The following is a 10,399-nucleotide window of genomic DNA, read 5'->3' as shown; positions in this document are numbered from 1 at the left end:
ATGACCCTAGCTTAAACCTGCAACATCTGTAGTATTTTGGATTATTGTTTCATAGCTGGGCTGGAATGGTGATGCAGTGGTTTGCACTGGGGCTCTGAGTTCAATTCCTGGTCTACTATCTGAGTGGAGTCTGTATGTTCTCCTTGTGTTTGCGTGGGTTTCTTCCGGGTGCTCCAGTTTCCTCCCACAGTCCAAAAACACGTTATTGTTATTAGGCAATGTTAATATTGGGCAAAATTGACCCTGGTGCGAATGAGTGTGTTTGTGTCCGTGTGTATCCTGCGAAGGACTGGCATCCTATCCAGGTTGAATCTTACCTTTCTCCTGTTGCTTGCCAGAATGGGCTCCAACTCCCCTGTGACCCTGTCCTGGATAAAGCAATTAGATGATGGATGTTACATAGTTGAATATATTTAATCATTTAGTTAATGGTAGACTGATCTTTTAATATCATGTTTTATTCTCTATTTTGAATTGAGAATTGGAAAATACATATGTGCATGTGTACAGTATATGGTTGGAAGAGACACTTTTAAAATGTAAATGAAGGAGTTAAATATTAGGTTAATGATACATTAACACAATATCATGTCATTGAATGTTAGAACTTTCAAAGCTGTTTCAGCATTTTTTTTAGTTTGTAGTATCCTTGTAATTAATTTAATTATTGAAATATGCTGCTGTCTCATTTTGTAATTATAGAAGCTAAGAAGATACTTCATGTTAGTTTCTCTAGTACTTCTCAGAGGCACAATTAACAACCAAGATAGGGGCATAAAGGATAAAAAAGTTAAAATGCAAAACAGCTGTTGGGTGTCCTGTTTAAATCTGCTAATTATAAACCCAGTGGGTTTCCCCTCCTCCATCTGTCTTGTAGGACACTTAATTAGTGTCTATTATAACTGATTGATGAAAGTACTCCACAAACCTGTGACTACATTCTTTGGCCCAAAGAGTTTTTATTTTGGGCTTGTTTTAGCTCAGTTACATATTTAATATTTAGGGGATGCTGAGGTTTATACAGAGAAAATTAATTACTTTATAAAGCAGGGTAGGATTTTTTAAACTTCAGTATAACAGATTGCAAACTTTAAGGCTAAGATCTTAGCCTCATAAGTGTACAACTCATCCAAATCAGCATCATACATAACAGATTTTAATTTAGATCAGGATAGGAGAGCCCACCCATGAAAATGACAAGGATCTTTTTTAATCAGTTAGCCATATCTATTTTTCCTTGTTTTCAAAGTATTGGAGGAGTCCTCAACTCAGGTTCAGAGGAACAGTGAGTCTGCAGTTTCTTGGTTTCTTTAGTGAAAGAGCACCTGAAATGTTGGGAGAAGCTATTACATTGGTCCAGTTAAGTCTGGAAGGAGCTGACAGAAGTTGGTCTAAGCCCAACTAAACTGAAAATCAGAAGACATACAACTCTCAGCTCTATTATATTTTGTAGTATCTGAAACATTTTAGTTTCCTATTCCCTTTCTAATTTTTCATATGTCTCACAACAGATCGATAGTAATCTTGTTAATGCTGACATTTCTTCCTTTCAGCTCTATGTTCCCCAGAACAAGGTTTTTGCATTACAAAAAAAGACAAGCATGGGAATAACTATTGGAATGCACCTTGAGCCCTCTCCTCTTATCTGTATCCATCAGAGATATTGCAGGTAGTTCTCCAAGGATCCTATGCATAGCCATGAATCCTGCAGAGGCAAACAATCCAAAATCATAATCCAGAAGCAAGGTCAATAAGCAAAGCTAGAGATCAGTTAACCAGAAAGGGCTGAGACAAACCAAGAAGACAACCCAAAAAGCAAAATCAGAAGGGAAAGTCCAAAAAAAACAAGAAATCCAACAAGACAATAACACACACTAAAAAACTCTAAGATGCTTTTCAATAGTGAGCAAGGCTTTCTGCGTGAGGGAACTTTAAATAGCGAAGGGAGAGGAACGTGATTTGATAATTGGTTCAGGAGTGAGAATCTGTGGAATCTGGTGCCTTTGAGAATGTGATGGGTTCAGTTAGGAACAAGAGCATGAAACAGTGGCTTTGGGAATGTAATGGGGTTTGTGAGGGCAAGTGCGGGATGTGATAGTATCTTTGGTGTCCCTCACACTCACATTTTATCTAATATTTAGTTAGGCATCCTGGCCTTCTCCACTTTACTTGCAAGACGTTCGATTTTGCTCCATTGGAAAACAGTTGCACCCACCTTCACTCACTGGGTGAGGGATGTGATGTACTTTCCCCACCCTGAAAACTACCTTTTTTTCTTTCTTTTCTCTTTTTCCTTTGATTAACTCTTCCAAATCTCGGGTTGCCTTTTTGTGTACCGATTTATTCCTGTTTTTATATTATAGTTGGATTTACACAGTTTGTTTAGGTACCAAGTCTTTCATGCCATGATGATTGTTCACATGTATTCGTTATTGTATATGGTACCATGTAATATTCTTCCGTTTTCCTGAAAAACCAATAAACAAACTGAACATTAAGTTAACATGAAAGATATGGATGGAAAAAACAAATCATTACTAAAATTAAAGAAAGGAACCTTACTACCAAAACCCGATGCTTTGCTTTGATTTTTTTAAAGTGTTATTCTAGGGAAGGGCAAATTTAATTTCATGTGGTGGTTGTGTATAATAGGTATTTCATACAATCAATATCCAGAGGCAATCCTACAAACATCACGTACACAACACATACTGTAAGCAGGCTGGATAAACTTGATAAGTGAAAATATGTATGTGTGTAAGGTCGTTTTGGCTTTTTCTTTGACATTAATTCTTTATTCTTCCAAAAAAACAGGATATAATCTCTGATGCCTCACACAAACTGATCTAAACATTATGCTGTGCTGTGCACTGCATGGTAAAAATTAGTCTCTTACAGCATTTTACTTCTTGTTTAATAATAATGAAGGTCATGCAAATGAAGATGACAATATACCTCATCAGAAGTTGTGCTGTTGCCATGTGTAATCCACTTGCCAGGATGTGTGATCGCTACTTTGATAGAAGTGGTTTAAGAAGGGTGTTAGGTGCTCTTGCCTTACTTATAGAATGCATTTTGCTTTAAGCTGGGAACAGTGGGGTTGGTTTATTTTCCTAAGGGCTCACGCAGTGCAAAGAGTTTTTTTTTTACAAAACAATCAGATTCGGGGGGCTGCCAGCTTCCCAGGATCTGAGCTGAAAGCTTCTAAGGTTTTTATGGGCCACTAGAATCAGTTAAATGGTTAAAAAGGAGAGGTCACTGACCTCTGGTGTGGTGCTGGGCTGATAGGGCACTGTGGGCTCCTCAACACAATTACTTTTCACTCTTCAAGGATCACAAAGCATTGAACAGGTCAGCTTCCATTGGACCTGTCAGAGGCAAAGATCTATGGAGACCCACTTCACAAGTTTTATTCATTTTAATTAAATTTGCAGTTCATTTCAAGATGATGCCTCACAACATTCTTAATGTATAAAGTAAAAAAAGGGTGACATTTTGATTGCTTAAAACTTTTAAAGCACATTGTATTTTCTGCAGCCATATTCTCTTTGCACAGATAGTTATTCACTAAATATTTTGGTATTCTTTTACCTGTCATTACATCCTAAATACATTTACAGTACAGTAGAAACCGACTGATTAAGCACCCATTTGCAGCACTGTAAAGCTGCAAAAGTAAGGACTGAGCCCTTTTCTGACATTTTGTCTTGACCTAACTGATGGAGTAGTTCTGATTTTGAATTCAATCAACATTTATGCCTAAAAAAAGGCGCACAGCTGCAAAAATATCAATGTTTTTTTTCCAAGTAAATTGTTTATTTTTCTCTCCAAAATAAAATATTTTATTAAAGGTAGAAAGGTAGAAACAACAGAGAAAAGCCTCAAGTCCATCCACTGTTCCTCTCAGTGGTCCTTCTCTTCGGGTATCTGACTAAAGACTCCTAAAACAAAAAACTACAGTGCAATGGAACCCCCAGGCAACAGGGTCAGCAGTACTCCAAGACTCCATCGTCCCCCATGCCTGCACCATGGGTCCTAGCAGCAACAAGTTCCATATAAATCATATCGAGCTAGGTGATGTCAGGGGAGGTAAAACTGAGAATCTCAGTACAGCACCACCAACATTTTAGCTGCAGTCAGACCAAGCAGCATGATCTGTTTCAGCCTCTGTGAGAGGCCCAGATTAGAGTCACCATCCGGTAAAAGTAGTAATTAAGCCTTCTTGTTGAAAGATTGACGAGGCTTTATCTCCTTGTTTTGTATGACAGATATGCATCTACATTCCTAAAGCTGGTGAGAGTCATAAAAAAACACTTACTTAGTTTATAATCACATTTTCACAAAAGTGAAAATAAACATTACTTGGCTGCGGCAAAGCATCTTATAAATCTTTGACCTACTTATATTGTATGTGAAATCAGGGCTGAAATACTGTAGTTATGAACATAAATCTACCTTAGATGTCTCTTTTATTTGATTCATCAATCAGTAATGGACTGGTTATATTGAAATATATATTTCAGGTATTACATGCTGTGCTTTAAGAATAATTAACATTTTTTAATAGATGTTTTTAATCTCCTATCCAAAGAATTGGGTCAAGGTTTATTTTAATTACTGCAGGTCTACAAAATGAGCTGGGGTTCACAAAGAACTACAAGTTTCCACTGTTTCTTTTTGAAAAGGGGGATGATATATGCCTTTGTACTATTTCACTTTGTAACTCTTTGTGTAAAGGAATTAGCAAGACAATGCTCACAAGTGACCGAATCCAGCTCATTGCATCAGAGTGATGGCTATAAGAGCAACCCCATTTTGTCATCTAGCTTCTGAACACAGAGGGGACAATTTTGAAACTAGATGACTTTAAGTCCAAGTCCACAATGGCTAGAATCAAACCCAAGGCTGTGTGGCACTGTGCTTCCCAATTGCTACCCAATTATTAATAATATCCAGTCATTAATTTTCCAAAAACATCCCAAATGTTTGCAATTTCCCTCGCGGGATTAATAAAGTATTTATCTATCAAAGATTATTATTTATAGGAGGTTACCCACTTCATCTACCACAGAAATGGAGCTCCCACACAGGTGACACTTGGCCAATATTATGCGCCAACAGCCCAGATTAGGTTACTTTTATTAAGGGGTAACTTTAGGTAAGTCACACTGGAATGGAAAATGTTGTACAATACACAACTCATTTAAAGCTAAAGTGTCAAACAAGAACAAACTTTGTTCATTCAATGTAAATGAGGGTTTTTTTCTTCTCCCTGTTTGGCAAAAGGGTTTAGCCAACTCCACACTGCATTGTTATTGGTGTAGCTCATGTACCAATTAGATTTTTTCCCTTTTTTTCACTGTACTTAGGGAGAAGCAAGGTTTTAAACCCATTCCAGTGAAGGCTTTAGTGAGAAGCTCAGTGTTAAATGCACACTTTAAATAGAACATTGTAGCTCACTTCTTTCAAACTCCCTCCATCAGCCTCTATTGAAATTTGGAATAGAATTTCTTATTCATTGGTTTTGGGCTGCCTCTTTAATTTTCTGAATTAATCGGTATTCACTGGAAAAATCAGTTGTTTACTCTTCAAAACTTTTCCTTTAAGCCTAAAGCTACAAGGTGCTCAAGGAGATAACATTGTTGAACTCAAGCCTCATCGTGGATTTGTTATTGTGTATAAACACATGCCTCAATGACATCATCTCTGGAATGAAAAGCCTCATTTAAATACTTTTCAAGGCATGGCTAAAACATGGATCTCTTGTTTGCTTATTCCATAGCCTTTAAAGGTCTTCCTAGTGAAAGGTTTGTTTATTCTGCTTAAGAGGCAATTGCTTGGGATTGGCAAAATATCATTTGATCTAGTTCTGTCTGTGGACAGCCAATCATCTATGTACCTTTCTTGCATATCTAGAAGGGTCTTGTCAAGGATTTGAGTATAAGGCACCACAAAAGATTCTGCTGCATCTGTGCTTGTTTTGTAAACTGGGTTTAAATTCTCGTATACATCCTGATTTCATCTACATTATTGATCCTGTTCTTCCTACTCTTACCACTTCCTGTTGGTGATCCTCAGAAAACCTGTATTGCCTGAAGAGGCATTATTTTTGCATCCGTCTCAATGCTGTCACTTTCTAGATAATTAACATGAGCCCTCGAGGATAAAACGAAGGACAATGATTAAATAAACACAAGATGATGACACTTAAGATAAGGTAATGGATGTTCCATCCATTTTTCGATCCCAGTGAGGGCAGCAGCTTTTCATATATTGATCATATATTAATTAAATGTAAATCAATACTGTATACACATCTTTAGAACTAATCCTAATGATGTTCCTGTTAAAATGCTTTTTTTGTTAAATCAGTAGGTTTTTTTATTTGCACAACTATTAGAGTTCAACGGAAAGTTCCACCTCAAAGTGCTTTACTATGCTTCAGACATAAAATACTGCAAACGGTAAAACTGTCTGAAAATCCTGGTCATATCACTTTCATGTGAATATCTTGATACGAAAAGCTAGCCAGAGTAGATACTCTGTTACTGATTGCTACACTGCCAATGAAAATGTAAAATGTATTTTTTGTTGCATACAACTCCATACAATTCAATTTGTTCACAGAAATATCGTCACGTCCACCAGCAACTGTATTCTATCCCGTAAATGACCTCTCACTAAACAGACCACAGCTATGGGTAATTCCAGCAAGCGCAAGTGTACTGATCAATTATGCAATCATGACACCACACTAACAACCAAACCCTCCACTTACCCGGGATATTTAAACCCTCATTACCCTCAGGTCTAGGCTCGGTCTTCGCCTCTACCCTTGGAGCTCTTACCTCGCCGTTTTCTGTTGAGTTATTCTCTTTCTGATTTAAACTCTGGTCTTGGAAATTCTTCCTTCGTCCCTCGACTCCGACTTCAGCCCAGCGACTTGGATATTTAGCCTTCCATCCCCTCTGACTGAAACTCTGGTCTTCAATATTCTACCTTCGTCCCTCAACTCCAACTTCAGCACAGCGATTTGGATAAGTAGCGTCGTTCTCCTCTCCCTTTCTTCCTTTTCTCCTGAAACTCTCAGAACAATGCACAGGGTCCTTCCTGTACCTCGTGGACACAGCATGCATTACAAATATAGCAATATATAATTCGTACAATCAAACTCAATAGCTGTGAAGAACAGTACTAAACTACCATGCCATTTTTCATCCATGTTGTTTATTGACATATTTTGAACAATAAAATTCAGTCTTGTACAAGAAACATAATGTAGTAATAAACAAGTTTATTCAAATGTTTATTTCAGCATTTAAACCAAGTAGCTCAGGTCTTATCATGGCAAAAATTCGGAGTAAGTGTATTGATTTAGAACTGAAATATTCTGATTTCCCTCTTATGAGATAAATAGACTTCAAAGGAAATATACTTTACCTTTGTGAAGCATAAGGTGAGACCCTTAAGGTATTTTTAATTCCAACAAGAAAGTGTCATATCAAAACAGAACAATACAATAGCACGTGTTGTGAACAGAGCTTCTCCTGGAGCCATTAAGGGCTTGTGCAATGCGATTTTAAGTATGAAATTATCCAGTAAATTATTTAAGGCAATGAATTTAGCTGTAAATTATTTCATTAAGGTGAGAACTAAAGCAATATGACTGAAATGCTTCTTCTTGATCAAACACAGGGAGTTATGAAGTCAGCAGCAACATGATTTATGTACTACATTATATTCGAGAATACCTGTGGGGTGATATGCAATTTCTATTGCAGGAATTCCAGCAAACACTGGAGAGTTTTTATCAATGCCTCACAATATGTATTTGCCTGTTTTTGAGAAAGACATGAAAGGAAAGAAAGACTAAATGGTGCAAGTGCCCTTGCTGTCAGAGTCTGGTTTTCTTGGAATTTGGATTTTTGGAGAAAGTTGGACTCTTTTAGTAAAGACACAAGTAAGCACCAAACTGGGCTCACAATCTGGAAAGAAGGTTCTGAGCCCCATTTTCTAGCCAAACAGCCATCCCAAATATTCTAAAAGTTGTTCCATTATGGGCATGGTTAGGTCACTGTGCTTTTGACCTTCAGATAAGGTTTAATTCACAAGAATAAATATCTTTCTTTCCTGGCTTTTTGTACTAGTTTAAATAGATTATTCAGCATATCATCACCACAATAAACATGGGAACATAAGAACATCACACATTCTATCTGATTTAGTAGCTAGTTATTGATGCACGAACCTTGTGATGTCATTTCTGAAAAATTCTAATCAGTACCTATAATATGCCTGGGCAGTTTCTTTCATCTGCCCTCACTCCATTCTTTGTGTAGGAATGCCTTTAGTTCTCAGTGCTCAAACAACATCCACTTAATTCCCATGTGCATTCTCTGGTCTATGCTAAATCTGAAACAGAGGTTTTGTTGACTTTGTCAGCCACTTTTCAAAGGTTTGAATGCACCAATAAAATCTCCCAAATTTCACTTTTATTCAGTCTTAAAAAGAACATTTTAAACCATTCATAATCAGCAAATTTCTCACTCCTTGGAGTGAACTCAATTGTCATTTCTGAGCTCCTTCTGTAGTCACAGAGGAAAATTATTAATTTTCAGACAGAATTAAAAAAGCAGTCTATTTTGCTTCCATTGTGTCATTTGGTGCAAGTTTTTCTTTCCAATCTATCTACAGATTAATTATTCACAGTAAAATATTTTGACAGTTCATTTTATTATGTTAAGATTTACAAGGACATACAGTATTTCCTTTGTTCTTTGTATTTTCCTAGTAAAAATGTTGATATTTGAAATTAGAAAATTGAATTTTCATCTTAAAAATAGGGTAACAAATTTATTTTTTATGAAATGGATACCTTTTTAAACTTATTGCACCATGCATCAATATCATATAGCATGTATATAAAAACCCATACTCATTGGGAAATCTGATGAATGTTTCTTTTTTCAGTTCTAAGCAGTTTGACACTTAGGAGCAAACAAAGACAAGGAAAGGAGTTTTATTAACTGAATTATGACAAGGCAAGGTCATCTTTCTTTATGTGAAAATAAACCAATCTTCATCCAGATGCACTTTGACACAAAAATAATTGATCAGTGCTCTGTCCCTGAGTCTCATCCCCCTTCTGGAACATTTATCTATTGAAAATACACAATTTCCAACTCGTGAAATTTAAAGAGAGAACATAACTGCTTATATATGGCTTAATTCATTGGAACTACTGTACACATAAGTATCTCCATGTGATTATGTCTACAGCTGGATAAATTACACATACTTTCCCTTATGAAAATGTTAATTATCTAATTTTCCAACTGTTTACTCAATTTGACTATTGCTTTGGCAAAATGGGTTTCAAGTCTAGTTGAAAAACCCACAGGTAATCATGAAAATCAATAATCCTGACCACAGACTGCCTCAGTTCCAAGTCAGATTGAAATGTGCTGTGAAGCCAAAGTTTAATGGTTTAATTCCGGCTCTGCAAATAGCTAACGGGAAAGCACCCATACTGTGATTGCATGGGGCTTTCACAGCCCAGCATGACCAGTGGGAAAGGGATAATGGATTCCCTGCCAGAGATCACTACATGCTACACTGTGAGAAAAAACAGAAAGGCCAGATTCTTATCTCTGAGATAAGTTTAATATGAGATAATATGGGATCCTTAAACAGAAGCTAGCCTCACAGAGGAGATATTGTCCAGACTTCCCAAATTTCAAATTGTATTGCCTTCTGTATATATCTAAAGTTATGCAGAAGGCTGAAATTATTTAAATAAAGTGTGTTTATTATACATGCTCCTCCTTTGCCATCTATTTTCTGGGTTTTTGTGTGTTTTCACTTTGTTATTTTCCATGCCTTCAGTGCCCATACATGTCCAACAGAGAACAAAAAGCATTTTAAAGAAGCCTGTGAGTATTTAGATTTGTGATTCAGTGCATGTAATTTAATTTATACATGTAAATGTATGCTGATCCTGGAGTAAAACATCTGACAACGCCACAGGGATTACAAAATCAACAAAACTTTGCAAAATAAATGTGCCACATTTCTACATATTTATAGCATAACACAAAATAACTTAAGCATAAGAACCTGATGTTATCTTTAGGGAAGGAAAACAATGATTATTTAAACTTTCAATAGCATAATAAGTTGGTAGTGAGCTTGTCTCCTTTGAATGAGAGTTGACAAACTCCGACTTGGTGGAGCAGTCTTGAGGCACTTCTTCATCCTGTCTGTAGAACAGCTATGCAGTTGTGAAAAGAAGAAGCAGACCGCTTCAGCGAGTACTATGTGAATACTATGCATTTGAGCCTGGAGTGCCACACATGCTTGTCTTTTTTGTAGTCATCTAATCTTGAAAACAGGTCTAGAG

This window comes from Atractosteus spatula, chromosome 3, assembly GCF_055471065.1.
Source record: "Atractosteus spatula isolate fAtrSpa1 chromosome 3, fAtrSpa1.hap1, whole genome shotgun sequence".
NCBI lineage: Eukaryota > Metazoa > Chordata > Actinopteri > Semionotiformes > Lepisosteidae > Atractosteus > Atractosteus spatula.
Note: the sequence above shows the minus strand (reverse complement) of the source record.